Below are 20871 nucleotides of genomic sequence, written 5' to 3' on the forward strand. Positions count from 1 at the left end.
AGGGCAGAGAGAGACACTCTCAGGCATATTCCCCACTGAGCCCGTGGGGATGTGGGGGCTCCTTCTCACGACACATGAGGTAGTGACCTGAGCCAAAACCAAGAGTGCACGCTTAATTGACTGAGCCACCCAGGCACCCCCACTGGAAGGTTTTAAGGAGGAGAATGGAAGGGTATTTTAGATAGATGGATCTAGTTGGTAAGGGAGGAGGGATCAAGCAGTTTGAGATTAGAAGCAGGCAACCCAGTTAGAAGGGCCCTCAAGGAGAAATGAAAAGATGAATTTGAGGAATATTTAGAAAGATAAAATGTTCAGGACTGGGCGCCTGGGTGGCTTCCAGCTCCCTGCTCAGCAAGAAGCCTGCTTCTCCCTCTCCCACTCCCGCTGCTTGTGTTCCCTCCCTCACTGTCTCTTTCTGTCAAATACATAAATAAAATCTTTAAAAAATTTTAAAAAGTACAGGACTTAATGAATAACTAACTGGATTTAGGCATCCCCCACCCCAACCTGCACCCCCTGCCCCAGGTTACTTGGAAGCAAATCTCAGATCTTCATATCATTTCATCTGCCAATATTTCAGCATTATCTATCTAAAAGATGAGGATTCTTCTTAGAAGAATAACCACAGGGGCGCCTCGGTGGCTCAGTGGGTTAAGTCTCTGCCTTCCGCTCAGGTCATGATCTCAGGGTCCTGGGATAGAGCCCTGAGTCGGGCTCTCTGCTCAGCAGGGAGCCTGCTTCCCTTCCTCTCTCTCTGCCTACCTCTCTGCCTACTTGTGATCTCTGTCAAATAAATAAAATCTTAAAAAAAAAAAATAACCAGAATACTATTTTCACCCCCTCAATTAACTGTCATAATTTAATATTATCAAATATCTAGTCAATGTTCAATTTCCACCAATGTTAGCTCCTATATTTAAAAAAAAAAAACCCAAAACCTATTTGAATCAGAATCAGTAAGACCCACACATTGTGATAGGTTGACGTGTCTGATTCTCTCTGTTATTTAAGAAACTGGCTCATCAATCCCATAGCATTTCCCAAGGTACAGATTGTGCTGATTGCACCCTGTGGTGGCACTTGAGTGTATCCTTCTGTCCCCTTCATTTGCTGTAATATGTTCCTTGGCTATAGAGGCCTGATCACATTCGGGTTTGATTCTTTTGTCAAGATTAGATAGCGCTATTCTTCTATCCAGCTTGATTACCGCTCTCTTTGTGATGTTAGCAGCCGCTGATGGTAATTGCCTAGACTTATTAATTCTTATGTTTTGCAAAATGACCAGGCCTATCTTTAAGAGGTTGTAACACACCGTCACTGAAGTATGAGTAAGATTGTCACACCCTCTTCTTGAGGAGGACAGAGATGGCAACATAACACCTACGCTGGCCAGGGTTTGAGTTAGGGATAACAGGGGGAAAGGTGGCAAGAAGCCATCCTTTGCCTCACACACACTTTCCCTCCTGCCAGTTCCTCTTAGGGGCATTCAGTTCCTCCTGGGGTGGGGGCACCTGGGATCTGAAAGATCCAGTTTCCCAGGGAGGATTTTAAATAGTGAAAGCATTACCAAATGGAATAAGATTAGACCCACTCCTTCAGGGAAGATGTGTTTTCTAAATCAAAGCAGAACTTTACTGGAATTAATCATGGCTATAGGAATGTCGTCTTGGTCAGACTACACAAAATGTAAAAAAAAAAAAAAAAAAAAAGCAAGTTAGGATCTAATAAATGACGGGTGAGCTGAGGAAGGACTATGTGCCTAGAAGGAACATCTCTACTTGCACTGTAGAAAAAGGACGGCAAAAACCTGTCCAGTGCTATAGCCAAGGGAGGGGAGATGCCAAATCTGTGGTCACTAGAACAGTACTTTCTGCTTTGGGGCAGGGATATTCATTCATGCATTTATTCAGCAAACACATACTGAGTGCCTACTGTGGACCAAGTGCCCAAGGCGCTGAAGGTAGGCTCTGCCCTCTCCTTTCCCATTCTGGTGGGGAGACAGAGCAATATGCAGACCATCACGAAGCTAAGTGCCTGGAGCAGGGACCTGTAGCCACCCAGAAGCATGTGACTGTGAGCTCAACCTCAACCAGCCTCTCGGTAACTTGACATTGGAAAAGGGACCTGCCAATCTGGGACCTCTACTACTATACCCATCTCTCCCTTTTTAAATTTTTAGGTAATTGTGTCTTCAACAATCCAGGATAACAGAGCAAGACAGACACTTGTTTTGGTTTGAGAGAGAGGGGGAAACAGGCTCCCCGATGAGCAGAGAGCCTGATGCGGGGCTCCATCCCAGGACCCTGGGATCATGACCTGAGCCGAAGGCAGAGGCTTTAACCCACTGAGCCACCCAGGCGCTCCGGAACTGGGAAACCTTTCAAGCCCTTCCTATAATAATAGGTCTCATAAAACTCACAACTCCTCGGTGCTGGCAAAAGGCCTCCTCCCCAGGACTGGATCCTGCCGGCACTCCCCTCGCCCAGGGGTACCAAAATGGCTGGCTTGCCTCTGGGAGCGCGAGTGAGGAGGGAGCCAGGCTCGGGGGGGTCCTGAAGAGCATTTTCTCACTGATACAATGGGGAAGGCAGAAATGAATATACTGGATATCGTTTTTTGCTTTGTTTTGGGGGCTTATTTACCAAGACATTTATTGTGCGACTAATCCTTGAAACCATTGCAATGAGCAGGATGCGGCCAGTGTCGGACGCAACGAGGCGCTCTTCCCTCACAGAGGCCGCGGCGCGTGCGCAGCCCCCGGTCTGCTGCAGCCCCATTGAGCCCGGGGGGGCGGGGCTTCCCCTCCTGGCCCCGCCCCTGTACTTCCTCTTCCGCATGCAGGGTCGCCCCATCCGCCGAAGGCGCGAGGGCCGCCGCAGCCCCACAGCACGAGGCTCTCCCCGACGCGCTCGCTGGGCCACCACGCCTCCTTCCGCCTCTCGCTTCCGTCGCCGAGACCCAGGAGGCTGGCAGAGAAGATACTTACGCCCTCGGAGTATGGCTTGTCAACCACGTTTGCCAGAACGTTCGGAGACTCCCCCAGGTTGGGGAATGAAACCGTTAGTGGCCGTCACACCAAGTAAAAGCTGAGTCAGGATTTAATTTTTGAGCTGTGCTTCTCGTTTTCTCTCTCAGACCCTCCGGTTGTTCGTTCTCTGGAGAGCCCTGTGGTGGCTGTAATTCCCCTTGACGTTTTCTTTCTTTCTTTCTTTCTTTTTTTTTCCAGTTTCGGCTAAGCCGCACTTATCCATCATGCCACTGCTCCCAGGAGGCCGCCCGCAGGGGAAGGCCCTGCCGCCAAAGCGGAGCTGTCAGCCCTCGTTCTGCCCCTTTCCTCAGTGAGTGACTTTGACCAAGTTAGCCCGCCCTTCTGAATCTGCATTTCAACATCTGTAAAATGAAAGAAGCCACACCCACCCCAGAAAGTCAAAGGAAGTTGGGACCGAGGGCCCAGCGTGGACATTTGTGGGTCACCTCCTAACACAACCTTGACCTGATGGGCACACGGCTTAGGCGGAGCTGATGGGAGGCACGGAACACGGATGGGGGTTTCCGGGAGGGAGAAGCTTCTCTCACCCGTGTGAACTTGAACAGGAGCCCACGAGCCACCGACAGCCCTTGCAGACAGGGCAGAGTCTGCCCGAGAATGGAGCCAGTCCTGCACACCTTACCTGAAGCCAGACCTCCCTGGGACCGTTCCGCCAAGTGAGCCAAGACATCTGCTTTGTTACTGCAGCCAGGTCGAGAGTTTTCTGTGTCTTACAACATCGTGAAGTCCTCATTGTCTGTCGTGGGTTCAAGAGTGGTCGCCAAAGCAATTATGTTCACATCTTAACCTCTGGAACCTGTCAGTGACCTTATTTGGAAAAGGGATCTTGGCAGATGTTATTAAGTTAAAGATCTTGAGGCCAGATCACCCTGGATTATCCAGGTGGGCCCTAAACCAGTGACAGGTGCCGTTATAAGAGACACACACAGGAGAGAGACACCAGCCCTGTAGAGGTGGAGACGGAGATTGGAGTTGGGCCGCCACAAGCCAAGACACACCTGGAGACGCCACAAGCTGGGCGAGGCAAGGAAATGTCTTCCCTTAGGGCCACAGGAGGAGTATGGTCCTGTTCACACCTTGATCTTGGACTCTGGCCTCCAGAACTGTAAGAGAAGAAATGTCCATTGTTTTAAACCTAGTCTCTGGATATTTGATACACTGATCAGTGTGCATTTAGAGATATCTGTTTATGTACCTTTAACTTCTTTCCATGACTTTCTCATTCCCCTTCCTTGAGAGGGCCGAGCCAGCTCAGGCTCAAGTCCAGCCTCAAGCCAGGCTGCCTGGGAGACAATACCAACTTGCCCACTCCTAGCTGTGTGATCTTAAGCAAATTACTTAAACTCTCTGTGCCTCAGTTTCCTCCTCTGTAAAATATTTTTAGTAAGACTAAATGAGTGAATACAGGTAAGTGCTTAGAACAGTGCCTGGCGTGTAGTAACCAGGACACGTATATGGTGGTCGTTATGGATTCTCCGTGTTCTTGGGTGATGTCCTTTCCTCATCAGAATGCTACTTCTTCATGGTAATGAGTCGAGTTGTGTTCCTGACTAGATTTTTAAAATTATTATTACTTGTGATTCAGTCACCTCATTATGCTTTTAGGCCATTAAACTGGGGGAAATGTCACTCAAGAAAGAATGAACAAACCAAGTCCAGTGGGATCTCCCTAGATAGCCAAAGTTAATGATTAGGAAAGTAAAAATTCCATACCATTAGCAAAACAGAAAGACAAAGAGCCCGATTTAACCAATAAGCTGTTCAGTACCATGGCTTCTAACTGACTTTCTCTAGGTTTCCCTAAAGGGTATAAATAATGTTATTGATTTTTAGAATAACTGACTTGGTTTTGGCCGGTGTTTCTTTTTTTAAAATAAGATTTTATTTATTTATTTATTTATTTGACAGCGAGAACAAAAGCACAAGCTGGTGGAAGGGCAGGTAGAAGGAGAGGGAGAAGCAGACTCCCCACTGAGCAGGGAGCCCCACGTGGGGCTTGATCCCAGGACCCTGGGATCACAACTCAAGCTGAAGGCAGACACTTAACCGACTGAGCCACCCAGGCTCCCCTTGGCAGGTGTTTCTATACTTCTTTGCTTTGTGGTGGGGGTAGATCCAGGGAGAAGGAAGGATTACTAGATTTAAGGACCCCGCTGACAATTCTACTTTCCACATTTTAGATAGGCTCTACATACAGCATGGAACCTAATGCAGGGCTTAAACTCATGACCCTGAGATCAAGACCTGAGCTGAGATCAGGAATTGGATGCTTAACCGACTGAGCCACACAGGTGCCCCCCTACTTTCCAAATTTTAAAGACAACATTTGTTTTTAAAATAATCATTGTTTCCCTTTCGTCAAAGGAATTTAAAAGTAGGCCTTAGCTTAGGAATCACTTGGTTCAGAATAAACATAGCAGCTTTTATGACTGTTTCTAATCCAGACGCTGGCAATTTCCAGAAGTGTTTAATTTACTAGTGCAGCTGGATATCCAGAGCATTCCTTCCATGTTCCATTAGTAGCTGAAAGCCCCCAACTCCCTGCTCATCTATGGGCCATGCTCATCTTAACACTGGACTGTGTTCTTTTCTTCTCACTTTCCTTCCTTCATATAAATGGGAAAGGAGAGGAGGACAGATACATCTGCTTCCCAAGCAGATTCCTTTGCCATATTTGCAAAATCACGAGTCTTTCATGGTATACGTTGGCATGGCCAGAAGCCTTGATTTATGCAACATCAGATTTCTTAACAGAGGGAGACCGATATGTGGCTCTTATCTAATATCTTCATGGGCAGTTCTTGGAGCAAGGGAGAATAAAATGATTGCTCGTGTTGCACACAAGAAAGAAAAAGAAAGAGAGAAAGGAAGGGAGGGGAAAAGGAAAAGACTGGTACCATCATTTCAATGCCATATTTGAAAACGAAGACCTCATTGTTTACACTGTGATATTATGACATCTGGAGGCTCTTACTCAGTATGGTAGGTGAATTACTCATTTTGGAAAAGGCATTCGCATGGCTCTGTGCCCAGAGTAAGTTCTGACTTGTCGCCTTGAGCCGGGTGGCCACCACTAGGTAAGATCGAAGATGCAACAGTGAGAGGCTTTAAGATGATTTCTTGCCCCAATCTCACCGGAAGCTGCAGAGCCAGAGGCCAGCCATACATTCACCTGGACTGAGAAGCATCCAGATAGTGGGGTTCGGATACAGAAGAGGGAAAGGCAAGGGGGAAAGGAAAATGAAAATGCTGGGTAGGAGGAGGAAGAAAAAAAACCAAACAGATCAAACATTAGGAAGAAGGAACCACAGGCCTTTACCATATCCCAGTGTCGTATTTCAGTTGGCACTTTGTGGTTTGGGCGTTGTTAGAGGAACAGAAGGAGTCCAGGATGGCAGGAGAAGATTTTTCTAAAAGATCATTCTAAAAAAAGGTTTATGGTCGTAGAGAAAGAGCCGCCGTTTAAAATGATTTTGTCATTATTCTTGCTTTTTCTATGGGCTGGAAATGGTGTCATGGATCAAGAAACAGTAACTGTTTTCTTAAAAGACTGAGGTCTAAAGTGAACACAAATATTTACTGGTCTATAACATTCTACCTCTCCCTGGCCTAGAGACTGTCTGGTGCTGTGGGTAAATGGAAGGCAAGGAGGATTTTGTTTAGTAGAAACCTAATAGTGGTGGCTTTACCAAGAGGGAGTTACTGTCCTTATACACCAAATCTGGAAGTAGTCAATCCACAAAGAGCATTTGGGCTTCCTGTCTTCTATTTGACCATCTTTAGCATGAGCTTCCTTCCTCGTGGTCATAAGGTAGCTGCCAAGGCTCCGAGCATTGCCTTCAAGTTCCAAGAAGGATCGTGAGGGTAAAAGGTAAAAGACACAGGTCAACTGAGTTTATTTCTTTTACCTAAACTTTTTATCTCATTGCCCAGAACTGAGTCACATGGCCATCCCAAGGAACAAAGTACCTGCTACCCCCAATAAACTTGGGGTCATTAAAAGAAGAAGAGGAGAAAGAATGTGAATAGGCAATTACCAGTGCCTATTACACAGGGGTCCTTACCCTAAGCTAGGCTCCATGGACATACAGAGAGCTATGGGTAGTATCCATGGAAACATTTGCACAAATGTGTTTATGTGCATTTTTCTATAAATTCTCATCTTTTATCTCTCCAAATATTTCCTCCATTATTTTCCATCTTTCCTTTTTGGACTCTAAGTAGACACATACTAGACTTTCACTTTGGGAGGTTACTGCTCCCTTTGATATTTACATATTGTCTGTGTGTTGTATACTGTGTAATAGCCTCAGGTCTGACTCACTAATTTTCTCTTCAGATTATCTGGGGGTACCTGGGTAGCATAGTCATTTAAGCGTTCAGCTCAGGTCATGATCTCAGGTTCGTGGGATTTAGCCCAACTTTGGTCTCTGTACTCACCAGGGAATCGGCTTGAGATTCTCTCTCTGCCCCCTCACTCGTGCTCTCTCTAAAAATAAATAAATACATCTTTTAAAAGGTTGTCTAGGGCGCCTGGGTGGCTCAGGCTGGAAACCGCTGCCTTCGGCTCAGGTCATGATCCCAGGGTCCTGGGATCGAGTCCCGCATCGGGCTCTCTGCTCAACAGGGAGCCTGCTTCCCTCTCTCTCTCTCTGCCTGCCTCTCTATCTACTTGTGATCTCTCTCAGTCAAATAAGTAAATAAAATCTTAAAAAAAAAAAAAGTTGTCTAAATCTTCTGCTTAACCTATCCACAGGTGTTTTTAACAGGTACATGCCTATAACCTTTCCCTTCCTCTCCAGCATCCCCACCTCGGTCCTGCCTCAGACCTCCTTATGTTTGTCCTGATTATTGCAAGAGCCTCCTCATGGCATCTCTGCCTTCAGGCTGGCTCCTCTTCATTCTCTGCACATCAAGCTATTCCCAGAGCGACCTTTCTAGAAGCACAGATCATGTGGCCCCTCTTCACTCTGGATTACATTTCCTTGGAAGTGTCCGTTAACTCCCCAGTCAATTAGGGCCTCTGTCCCTCCTCTTCTAGCACCCAGAGCAAACCTTGGTCATATCACCTGTCATGTCCCTGGCGTATCTGTGGACCTTTGTGGAGAGGGACCACGCATGTAGGTGTCATTGTTCTAAGTGTGGTCTGTGGAGTATCTCCTTGGACACCACATTGGGGGATCCTTAGGAGGGCAGAATTTCACACCTCCCCCAGACCTACAGACTTTTCATTTCCATTTAATAAGATCCCAGGCGATTCATTTGCACCTTAAAATTTTGAGAAGCACTAATGACTGTTGAGAAAAGCTTCTGCAGGGGAAGAGAGCAAGAGAATCTGAAGTTCAGGTTGACCTTTTCGTTTCCTTTGTTGTTTGGCGAGCTTGGGGTGGGGGTGGAGGGTGGAGAGAGCCTACTGAAATGACCCACACACATCCTAGACTGAATAAAATTAATGCAAGCTTTAAGACTCAGATCAGGAAGAGAACTGATTATTCTGGAAACAGCTGACAATGTCAGGTTAATGCCGAGCTGCCCTGAATGAGGCAGGCAGATGCCAGGATATGTCAGCAAAAGGACGTGTCATAGCATCAGTTAAGAGAAATGCTGAACACTCATCCCTTTGTTGGAGCCCAGCATGAAGGGGAGTGCAGCAGGAGGGTGAGAAGAAGGCAGACAGCTCTGTCCTGGCAACAGGAAATTGCCTTAGGAGGATTGATTTGCGCATAGTGCGGTCATTGTTAGAAAGGACTGTGTGCTGAGCCTTTCTTGAGTGTTCCACTCACTCAGGTTGTCCCACCCAATATATTCTTAGCACTCCTGTTGCTCATCAAGCAGTCACTGGAGTGGCACTTAAGTAATGGTCCCTTAGGCCTCACTTCCTGAGAGGCTCCAGCAACCTTTCATTGATATACAATAGGTCTTGGGGTAGATCTGAGCTTTCCAATGTGGAAGCTCCTCGATGAGGTCTGGGGGAGGGTAGGGACTATAACAGTTAACCTTTGGGTAGCCAAGAGAGCCCCGCTGAGGACAGCATCAACATTTGTTAAAGATTTACTTCCATGGGGCACCTGGGTGGCTCAGTTGGTTAAGCAGTTAAGTGTCTGCCATGATCCTGGGTCCTGAGACTGAGGTCCGCATGGGTGCTCCCTGCTCAGCAGGGAGTCTGCTTCCCTCTCTCCCTCTGCTCCTCTCCGGCTCATGTTTTCTCTCTCTTTCTCTTTCTCTCTCTCTCAAATAAATAATATTTAAAAAAAAAAAAAAAAAAAAAAAACAGAAAAAAAGATCTACCTCTATACACCAGGTACCATGGTGGCAAATGGACATATGTGACCACACTCGTTCCTCTCTCTGGCCATATCACCCTGGTATTCTCATTCCTACAGCTGAAGAAGCTGAAGCCAAGAGACATGAGCATTGGAGGCATCCCACAGCTAACAAATGGCATTGGTATTTGGGTTTGTATTGCTATTAGAGATGGTATAATGGGTTGAATTGTGACCCCCCCCCAAAAAAAAGGTCCATTGAAGAGCTAACCCCTAATATTCCAAAACGTGAGCTTATTTGGAAATACGTTCATTGCAGAGGTAATTAGTTAAGATGAGGTGATAACTGGACAAGGGTGGGCCCAATCAAATACGACTGGTGTCCTTATGAGAAGAGACACAGGAGGGAGAAGGCAGGTGTGACAGCAGGAGCAGAGCGTGGATGGATGCTGCTCCCAGCCAAGGAGCGCCAGCCCTGCCGGAAGACACGACAAGCTAGACGTGGCAAGGAAGGACTCTTCCCTACAGGTCTCAGAGTGAGCATGCCCCTGGTGACTCCTGGATTTCAGACTTGAAGCTTCCACGCCACGAGGCAGTAAAGTTCTGTTACTTTAAGCACCCCCTGCGGTACTTCCTTGTGGCAGTGCCGCGAAGGCAACGCCCCGGGAGCATGGTTTTGCCATTGACATCGCCCTGCAGACGGGATCTTGAGGGAGCCGCTCGGGGCGCTCAGATCGGTAGCATCCACACTCACATGCCCACTCCAGAGCCTTCGCGTGCACGTGCGAGGTGGCCATCATGGTGGAGAAGGTCAACTCCACTCGGAAGGCTTGCTCCTACGCTGGAGGTGCCAGCTGAGAAGCAGAAAGGGCTGAAATCCTTCCTGGAGAGACCTTCGAAACCCTACCATTTTATGAAGAAAAAAAGCTGATGAGTGTCACTGGCCCCAGGAGAAGCAGAACCTGAGACTGGGATCCTCATAAATCCTCACAAGGGATTTATTGAGGGAGAGTGCTTAAGGGAAAGAAGATGCTGAGGAAAGATGGGGTTTCAGGAGAAGACCAGGCTCAGCCTGACCCTGTGAGAAGCTTAGCATAACTGCCCCGCAGAGGCGGTTCCCCCCAAAAGCCAAGGGGTGTTGTTGCAAAGGAGTCCTGGCTCCACACACTGCCCAGGCTGAGGGTGTTGTGTGTGTGTGCACAGTGTGTGTTCACTTAGTGATGGGAAGAGCTGAGGTGGTGAGGGTAGGACAGAGGAACAAACTAGGCGTTAATTAAGGTCTCTTTCTGGCGTGACTCTGGAGGAGTGGGGCCCAGGACATCTCGGGGGAGGTGCTGCTGGTGGAATTCCTCATTTTTGGATGATCAGTGTTCCAAGAACAACACAGCCTTGACTCCTTCCTCCTCTGAAACGCGTTATTAAACTAAAAGTTTGACTAAAAATCAAAATACCCTTAAAAAAAGGTTTGGATCAATTGAGTGCAGGTTTTCTTAAGTTACAAGGACCCAGGGGTGCTTGGAGCACATCCTCGGCACTCTGAAATGATAGGCCACTCTGCTCCTTTCCCATCCTATGTCTCAAAGATAAAGCCAAACAAAGCAGGGTGCCTGGGTGGCTCAGTCATTAGGCATCTGCCTTTGGCTCTGGTCGTGATCCCGGGTCCTGGGATCGAGCCCTGCATCTGGTTCCCTGCTCGGCGGGAAGCCTGCTTCTCCCTCTCCCACTCTCCCTGCTTGTGTTCCCTCTCTCTGTGTGTCTCTGTCAAATAAATAAATAAAATCTTCGGGGCGCCTGGGTGGCTCAGTGGGTTAAAGCCTCTGCCTTCGGCTCAGGTCAGGATCTCAGGGTCCTGGGATCGAGCCCCACATAGGGCTCTCTGCTCAGCAAGGAGCCTGCTTCCTCCACCCTCTCTCTCTGCCTGCCTCTCTGCCTACTTGTGATCTCTCTCTCTGTCAAATAAATAAATAAAAATCTTTTAAATAAACAAAATCTTCAAAAAACAAACAAACAAACAAACAAAAAAAAAAAAAAAAAGCAAAGCCTTCCTTGGTTCTGGCATCAAGGTTAAAGTCGAGGCAGAAGACATTCTCTACTGGAAACCAACGAGATGCAGTGGGAGAACAGGAGAGGAGAGCTGCTCTGTCCACAGCACAGGACAGTCCTCAGGGAGACAGATCTTGAGGACTGTGCAGAGTCCCTCTGTGGAGCTCCTTCAGGGCTGGCCTGGGGCTCTTTGTCCCCATTTACTCATCTGTTCTCACCTACTTTGTCTACTGCCCCCATGATCTGGGGAGCCAGCCAGTTTCTGTTCTCATCTCATGGGGAAGAGAAGGAAGCATGGGGCTGGCCAGAGGCCAACCATGAAATGCGGGTACAGTCCCTCACCTCTCCCTCATGGTGCCACCCGCCCACACATCCCTCTGGATGTCCCTCTGCGCTCTCCCTCTTTGCTCACCCTGCAGAGCTTGGTGCCTTCTCCCTGCTTCCCCAACCCCATACCTTTGCCTCCAATCATCCAGTTACCTAATTGGTAACCAGCCCAAACTAGCAGTCGTGCCCCTCTGTATGCCCACCTGTTTCCTTCACACTTTTGTTCATACTGAAGGGCACAGGGCTAATAGACGTCTCGCTTTTCCTCAGGCTGGGGGAAAGGCGGTATCATTTTTTCACCTCCATCAGGGTACTAAGCTGACAAATGACGCTCCCGGGGAAGAACTGCAGAGTTGGGCAGTGAGCCGCAGAGATGGAAGGTGGGAGTAGGGAGGCGCAGGCTCTCCTAGAGCCCCTAGAACCACATGCTGATTACTCATTCATTTCACAGTATTTATTGAGCCAGGGCAGCTGGGGGGAAATGTATAGAGAATCAGCAAATTGTTACATTCTAAACGGATCTGACAGGAGCTCTCCTGTTCTCAGTCTACATCAGGCTGGGTCTGAATTAGACCCCTCCTGGTGGTGGTGTGGGGTGCGAGTATGCGTGTGATGTACAGGTGGGATAAGCAGTGTCTGTGATGTAGGTATTGTACGCGCAGTGTGTGTGGGGTGGGACGCATGCACTGTTTGTGCACGATGTGTGTGGGGAGGAGAACATTCCGTGGCACTCTGGCTGGCATAGGACATTCAATTCTGTCTATACCCGTCGTGCCCAGTATAGCTCCATCTCTACCTTCCCAAGCAGCAGTTGGAAGGACAGGGACAGGGGTGGGCACTCAGTCAGTCTCTTGGCACATATTTGTTGAATCTCCACCTCACATCAAAGATGTCCACTCTGCATTAATTATCGTATATGGCATTCGGTCAGGGTCCAATGTTATTCTTTTGCATTTGGACACTCAGTTTTCCCAACACCTCATGCTGAAAAGAGTGTCATTTCCCCATTGAATCTTCTTGGCCCCCATGTTGAAAATCATTTGACATATATACAAAGATTTATTTTGGGGCTCTCTGTTCTGGTCCTTTGGCCCATTTTTCTGTCTTTATGCCAGGACCACATTATCTTATAGTATGTTTCAAAATCAGGAAGTGTGAGTCCTCCAGTTTTGTTCTCTTTCAAGATTTTTTTTTTTTTTGGCAAATTCAGGGTCCCTTGAGGTTCCATTCGAATTTTAAAATTTATTTTTTCAATTTTTACAGAAAACATTGGGATTTTAATAGGATTGCATTGAATCCATAGATCACTTTGGGTAGTATTGACATCTTTTTTTTTTTTTTCATTTTATTTATTTTTTCAGCGTAACAGTATTCATTGTTTTTGCACAACACCCAGTGCTCCATGCAAAACGTGCCCTCCCCATTACCCACCACCTGTTCCCCCAACCTCCCACCCCTGACCCTTCAAAACCCTCAGGTTGTTTTTCAGAGTCCATAGTCTCTTATGGTTCGCCTCCCCTTCCAAATTTTTTTTTTTTTTAATAAACATAGAATGTATTTTTATCCCCAGGAGTACAGGTCTGTGAATCGCCAGGTTTACACACTTCACAGCACTCACGATAGCACACACCCTCCCCAATGTCCATAGCCCCCTCCCCCTCTCCCAATCCCGGGTAGTATTGACATCTTAATCCACGAACAAGAAGTGGCTTTCCTGGGGCGCCTGGGGAGCTTAGTTGGTTAAGCATCTGCCCTTGGCTCAGGTCAAGGTCCTGGGTCCTGGGATTGTGAGCCCTGCATCAGGCTCCCTGCTCAGTGGGAGCCTGCTTCTCCCTCTCCCTCTACCATTCCCTTGCTTGTGTTCCCTCTCTTACTGTGTCTTTCTCTGTCAAAAAAATAAAATCTTTTTTTAAAAAAAACGTGTTGTTTTTCTTAATTCGTTAGAGAGAGAATGCATAAGCAGGGGGAGCGGCAGAGGGAGAAGGAGAAGCAGACTTCCCGCTAAGAGGACAGAGCCTGGCTCCGGGCTCTATCCCAGATCCCTGGGATCATGACCTGAGCCAAAGACAGACACTTAGCCGACTGAGCCCCCCAGGTGCCCCATCTTGCAGTTTTCATCATATCCATTTTTCACCTCCTTCGTTAAAGTATTATTCATTTGTATTATTCGTCTTCTTTTGATGCTGTTGTAAATTGTTGTTAATTTCTCTTTAAGGTTGCTTATTATAGAAAAGCCAATTTTTGTGTTGATTTTGCATCCTGCAACTGTGTTAATTATATTAGTTCTAACTGAATTTTTTTTTTTTTTTTTTTGTGGAGGGGGAAAGATTTTTAATTTTCCAGTTGAAGAGGAAAGGGATGGATCTTAAGCATCATTGTAAATCTTCTACCCACCAGAGTCTTGGCAGGAACACGCTGGGTAAATGACTTTCATGGAGAACTGAGCTGAAGGCTGCCTGGGCTTTCCGTTTTCCTGGGTAACATATATGTTGTCCTTAAGCCTGACCAAAAAGGAAGGTCTTTATAGAGCCCTTTGTGGGTAACCACTCTTTGATTATTTTTGCTTGCATATCTATAATGCATTATTTTATTAGGTTGAATGTGTAATACACTCCCATGCCGCAAAATTCAGAAGGTACAAAAGGCTCTATAATGAAAAGTCAGTCTCTTGCCTTTATTACCCTCCACCCAGTCCCCATCCCTAGAATCAGCGGCTTCTTGAGATTCCTCCCACCAAAAATGAAGTAAGGTATATACAAGCATTTAAATATAGACACTCTTGGGGGACCTGGGTGGCTCAATTGGTTGGGCTTCGGCTCAGGTCATGATTCTGGAGTCCTGGGATCGAGCCCCACATCCGGCTCCCTGCTCAGTGGAGAGCCTGCTTCCCCCTCTCTCTCTGCCTCTCTGCCTACTTGAGCTCTCTCTCTCTGTGTCTCTGTCAATAAAAATAAATAAATATAGACACTCTTTTCTTTTTTTTTCCCTCCCACTTATAGACATTGTTCTACCTCTTGCTTTTTTCCACTTCCCAATATATCTTGGTGATTGTTTTGTATGAGTACCTAAATAGCTCTTCTTTCTTTTCTTTTCTTTTTTTTAAAGATATTATTTATTTATTTGTGTGAGAGAGAGAGCACAGCAGGAGCTGGATGTGAGGCTGGATCCCAGGATCCGGAATCATGACCTGAGCCAAAGACAGACCCCTAACTGACGAGTCACCCAGGCGCCCCGCTCCTTTCTTTTTAATAGCTATGCAGTACTCCATCGGATATCTGTACCTTAATGTGTTTGATGGACACTGAGGTTGTCTCCAATTTCTGACATTACAAACAGTGCAGAACAATTATTAAGATTACTCTTGAATGGCATCTCGGTGCCACAGCTCATACTGAGGAACATTCTGAGAAATGGCTGTTACTTTCTCTGTTGTTGAGGTGCCCCTGAGACTATCCATTGCCTTCTGCATCTCAGGGTCATCTTTGGTTGGACAGTGGAGGAATTCCTCCCAAGTTTCTGTACTACGGTTAAGGTGGATTATTCTAAGTTCTGGGTTTTTTCCGTCTTGTACTGGATCGTTGGTCCCTCTTAGCTTTGGCCAGTAAGGTTCTCGGAACCGAGTGTCTGGGCCTTGTTAGCAACTGCACAGAACTACTCTTTACCCATTCATGGATGCTAATCGTACTCCTACTTCCAGGATTTTCCCGCTCTTTCCTTTCCTTTCACTTCAATTCCTAAAGCTGTTTGTTTTATTCCTAGACATTGTGCACATTTTTGGAAACCATCTCAAGTTCTTTATGTAATAAAGTGGATATAAATAAACATAAACCTAAATATATCTACCGTACAAAAATAACATACGAATTTGGGTCGAGCCCCTTCCGCCGTCCTAGCTGGCGTGGTCTGTAGGCCTCCCTTCCCTGGGCCTCTGGAGGTAGGGTCCCGCAGCCGTCCTGCTTCGGCCTGATCCCATGGCCCAAGACCCTTATTCCAGCAGCTGCGCTCGTCCATCAGAATGCTCCCAGGCCCTGTTGTCCCTGGCAAAGGCTGAGGAGAAAACCTGACCCCCACATTCTGTAAACATTTCCCTGGAGCAGGGAAGAAGGAGAGAATTTCCGGTGACTGCACACTGCCTGGCATCAGGGGCTGCTCTGGGGTCCTGCAACGCAGGTGTCCCTCTTCCCCATGCATCTGTCAGCTGCCCACTTCAGCCCACCCACCAGCGTTCTTTTGCCTCATTGTGAGAAAACAGTTTGCATCCAACCAGGAGGATTAAGTAAGATAGATGGAGGTAGGCTGCTTCTCATCTCAGAAACCCCTTTCGTCTTGCAGAGGCCTCCGTGCAGATAGAGCAGCTTTGTTTTACTCTGGCCCCTGCAGGCTGAGTTTCAGGCTTGTGGTTGATTGGCCTTAGGGAGGCCGGGGGAGTGACCAGCCTAAGGGGAAACGCTCTTGGTCCCTTCCCGAGTGGCCTCTAGCTCTGCACAGATCTGGTCCTCCCTTCCTCTGACTTAGAACGGCAGTGCTAAGTCAGAGGAAGGGAGGACCAGATCTGTGTGCAGATGGGGTGGGCGTGGGGGCACCTGAGCTATGAGAAATGGGATTCAGGGGTTCAGAACTCAGAGATGCATCCGGGGCTCTGCTCTCCCAGTGCTTCTCTGCTTGGGCCTTTTCCAGAGCTGAGTTTGATCTGTGTAATCCTCAGCATCTCTACCTACAGGATGGGTTTTTTTTTAAAGATATTTATTTATTTATTATTTGACAGAGAGTGAGAGAGGGAACACAAGCAGGGGGAGTAGGAGAGAGAGGAGTAGGAGAGAGAGGAGTAGGCTCCCCGCCATCAGGGAGACCGACGTGGGGCTCGATCCCAGGACCCCGGAATCATAACCTGAGCCAAAGGCAGAAACTTAATGACTGAGCCACCCAGGCACCCCAGGATGGACTTTTACTATGACTGTGCTCACCCAGTGGTTGAGAATTAAGTCATAATAGCTAGTGCTTTCATAGCTCTTATTACAGACCAGCCGTCATTGTAAGTACTTTCTATACAAGACATTATCATACCCATTTTTCAGGGGAAGAAACTGAGGCTCAGAGAGCCTAAGTGATATGCCCAAATTCATACAACTTGTAAGTGATGGAGCTGAGATGTGAACTCAGGTCATCTGGCCCCAGAGTCTGTGTCCTTAAGCACTAGGGCTCTGAGACTTGCCTGCAAAGGTCCTGGGGCAGTTCCTTGCATGGTGGGGGGATGGTGTCTGAGCCTCTCAGCTGGTTTCCTGACTGACCTGGGAGATGAGTTCTAGCAGAGGTGATCTAGGTGATTCCCTGGCAGCCCCAGCAACCCCTTCCCCAGGTTGGCTGCCCTTCAGGCACGGCTGGTGTCTAACTCCATCAATGTACTTAGCACCTTGGGCTTGGGTTAAGATTCTCTGTTTATGGCTCTGTCTTCCCTGCTCCTCTGCCAGCAACTCTTCCCTCCCATATCCTAGCACTTGACACAGTTCTTCACAGATAATAGGTGTTTAATGTTTATTTAAAGATTGTTTCTTCCTTGTTTTGCACTGGGCCCCTGAGAGTTCCCTTTGAGGTGACCTTGTCCTCCCGCGGAGGCCTGGGTCAGAGACATCCCTTTCTAATCTATCCTTCTGTTTTGTCTGCTCGTGTCTCAAGCAGGCTGTCAAGGGCCCTTTAAAAATACCTTTATAATTGTTATTGTTTTGCGGCACAGAAGCAAATTATGCCTTTAAAAAAAGGAAGGTGAACATTACAGGAATTTTGGAAAGTTAAAGTCCTCCCTAGTCTGCTATTCAAGTGTGGTTCCAGCTTCAGGTCTCACCTGCACAGTCTCAGGCCACTCCCATTCTGACCTGCTGAATCAGATCCTGCATTTCCCAGGATCCCATGGACTCAAGCCACCTGCAAGTGTGACGAGCTGGCAGCACCCTCCTTCTCCCCGACTCCAGCCAAGACAAAAAGTGTCAGCTGGTTTGCGTGCATGAGAGCTTTTTAAAAAGCACACTTTTCTAACCTCTCAGCAATTACCTGCAATTTTCTAACCTCGTCTAAAGCCAAAATGCTCATCAAAGTCATCCAGCAGGAAGCTAATAAAGACCTCATTATCTAGTCTGTCTGCTTCCACTCCTGCCCCCTCTCCGACCCATACCCCCACCCCCAGCAACCATGGTGATCTTTTTAAAACACAAATTAGATCATGTCGCTCTTTCTCTTAGAATCCTGTGGTGCCTTTCCATCGCCCTGGGAACTGGGAACGCACCCCAGCCTCCTCGCCTCCTCGCGCCTAGTCTGCACCCGGCAACACTCTCCTTCCTGCCCTCAGTCCTGACCCATTGACCTTCTCTCTCATGGGCTCCAGGGCTCTGCAGGCTCTGCTCCCGTGCCCAGACGCCCTTTCTTCCTTCCCTGGCTGGCTCCTGTTCAAGCTTCAGGTCTCAGCTTACACATCACCTCCTCGGAGGTGTGAGAGGAAATGGGGTAAGCAGCTCCTGCCTTCCAGTATTCTCTGTGACTGTCCCCAGCTGTGGTCAGAGGGTCTCCTACGGGAGCGTGAGCCCCAGGAGGGCGGGCAGGTGCTCGCTCGGGCTTTCTCTCAGACTTCACGCGGTGCCCGCAGGCAGGAGGTTAACCTTCAATAACAGCCGTGGACTTGGTCGCTTCCTGGAGATCAGGTCCAATAACACCAACGCCAGTTGTTTACAGGTTTGTTGAAGTCACAGAACTAATAGATGCTAATTATGTAAGTTCTAAAGCTCTGCAGGGAGGGAAAAAATGAAAAGTAACATCCTTCTTTTCCTGGAGTCCTTCCCATCGCCAAAGGAACCACTGGTAACAGTTTATTTTGTATCCTTCCCAAATTGCATTGCCTTAAACACACACACACACACACACGCACGCACGCACGCATGCAGGCAAGCACCACAAGCTTGTCCTATCCGTATTAATTCTATTCTGCAACTTGCTTTTCTTTAATAATGTGATAAAATGCAGGGGAACGTGGGTGGCTTAGTCTGTGGAGCAGACTAAAGATTTAAAGATTTTTATTTATTTATTTATTTATTTATTTGACAGACAGAGATCACAAGTAGGCAGAGAGACAGGCAGAGAGAGAGAGAGAGAGAGAGGAGGTAGCAGGCTCCCCGCTGAGCAGAGAGTCCGATGTGGGGCTTGATCCCAGGACCCTGGGATCATGACCTGACCCAAAGGCAGAGGCTTTAACCCACTGAACCATCCAGGTGCCCCTAGAGTTTGTTTTTAAGTAATCTCTACACCCCGAGTGGGGCTCGAACTCACAGCCCCAAGATGAAGACTCCCTTGATCCACCGGCTGAGCCAGCCAGGCGCCCCTGAAGCCAGACACCTATTAAACAATTCCCCGTTTCCCCCTCCCCTTAGTTTCCGGCAACCACCATTCTACTTTCTGTTTCCAGAACTTTGAACAACTTGCCTTTTGAACTTAATACGTCTTCCCATGTGGGCTCGTTGGATCTAGCCCACTATTCCTACAGCCACACAGCATTCCCCAGGAGCTACGGCCAATGTTTACCCAGTCCCCTCTCAGTGAGATGAATGTTGTTTCCCGTTTTCTGCTGTGACAGAAATGCCTTGGTGCTGTGGTTAAATCCTAGGACTGAGAGGTCGGAGAGCACATACTTCCATTTTGCCAAACTGCTGCTCTAAGAAGTTGTACCGTGACCCTCCCACCCACAGAAGATGAGAGGGCTGCTCTCCGGTTCTTCCCAATGTAAACCAAGTAAATACTGTGTCCCATCTCAGGGACAGGCGGGGCCAGCTTTGAAAGGAGGGTCAGGGGCTCCCTTCCGTGGTGGTTTCCCTGGGGAGAAGTCTGGGGCGGTTGGCTGGTGGCGAGATGGGAATCCAGCAGCTAGAGGTAGACAGGGAAGGAAGTCTAATTCAAAGCCATGTAATCAGTGGACTTGGGAAGGAGCTCGTTGCCGTGGCAACCTGATTTCCCCTGTTGCCAAAAGCGGAGTTTCTTCTTTCTTCTGCACCTGGCAGGAGCTCCTCTCCTCTCAAGATTACTTGAGAAAGAAAGACGGAGTTTGGCATTCTTTTATTGAGGTCAGTGCCCATTTTCAGACAGGGACCACCCTGTCACTGACAAAATGATTCTCCGACGTCCTCTGAAGGCGAGCCCGCTGAGCCCCATTTGCTTGGTGCACGGATGCACCGCGGTCTCTCACCTCAAACACCGAAGTGAGTGATGGACCCTACCGACCTGCATTGTCTTTCGGTGGGCCGAGCTCCCAAGGAGACTGCTCTGTTCCCGTCACAAGAAAAGCTTTTCTTGATTTCGTTTTTTAAGAACACCAAAGGTCAAGGTCAGGGAAGTCTGCTTGAGCAGGCCTCTTAAACCAGACCCTGGCTTAAATCACTTTACTTTGCTTTCTCTGCATTTAGCCTTGAAAACGCTGATTGGGATAGAACAGAATTAAATCATTTGGACCTGTTTCCCCCGTATCAGGTTCTGTGCTAGGCACACTGTGGGCATGCCCCCATCAAATTCTTTAACTCTCAGTGAGGTAGGAATTATTATCCCATTGTCCGGAGAATGATGTCTGAGGCTCCCAGGGCTTAGACAGTGCCCTCCTCCCTCACCTGCACCTCCCTCCCCAATTACGCAGTGAGCTCTGGTGGGGAAATCATGCGGTTGTGGAGGTTCCAATCCATCCTAGCTGTGGATCCTGAACTTGAACCCCAGCCTCAAAACAAATATGGGAAGCTGGCCCTCTGGGTTTTGTCTGTTTTTTGTTTGTTTTGTTTTGTTTTTTTAAGAACACTTAGCGCTGTGGGGAGGGTTAAGTGAACCAAGAAGGAAGGATCCCGTAATGTATCTCTTCTGTTAAACTCAAAATAGCCCAGATCTGCCCCAGCCCCTTGGGAGACTTTTCTACCTTCTCTGACACAGCCTCTCCTGTGGTAGCCTCCAGGGTATATGACAGTATTGATTTGTATCCTTGAACTTGATTTATCTACATTCTGTCCCAGAGGTAACAGCCCCTAGAGCCATTCCCGCAGAATCTTGTCGCACTCACACACAGTTAGTCTCACCATTCCAGGCCTGCAAGCAACCTTTCCCCACAAGCCCGCCCCCTCCAGCAGGCCTCTGAAATGTCACCCCAGCCTGGGTAGCAGGTGCACACATTCAAGG

The sequence above is a fragment of the Meles meles genome, chromosome 7 (genome assembly GCF_922984935.1).
Source record: "Meles meles chromosome 7, mMelMel3.1 paternal haplotype, whole genome shotgun sequence".
NCBI lineage: Eukaryota > Metazoa > Chordata > Mammalia > Carnivora > Mustelidae > Meles > Meles meles.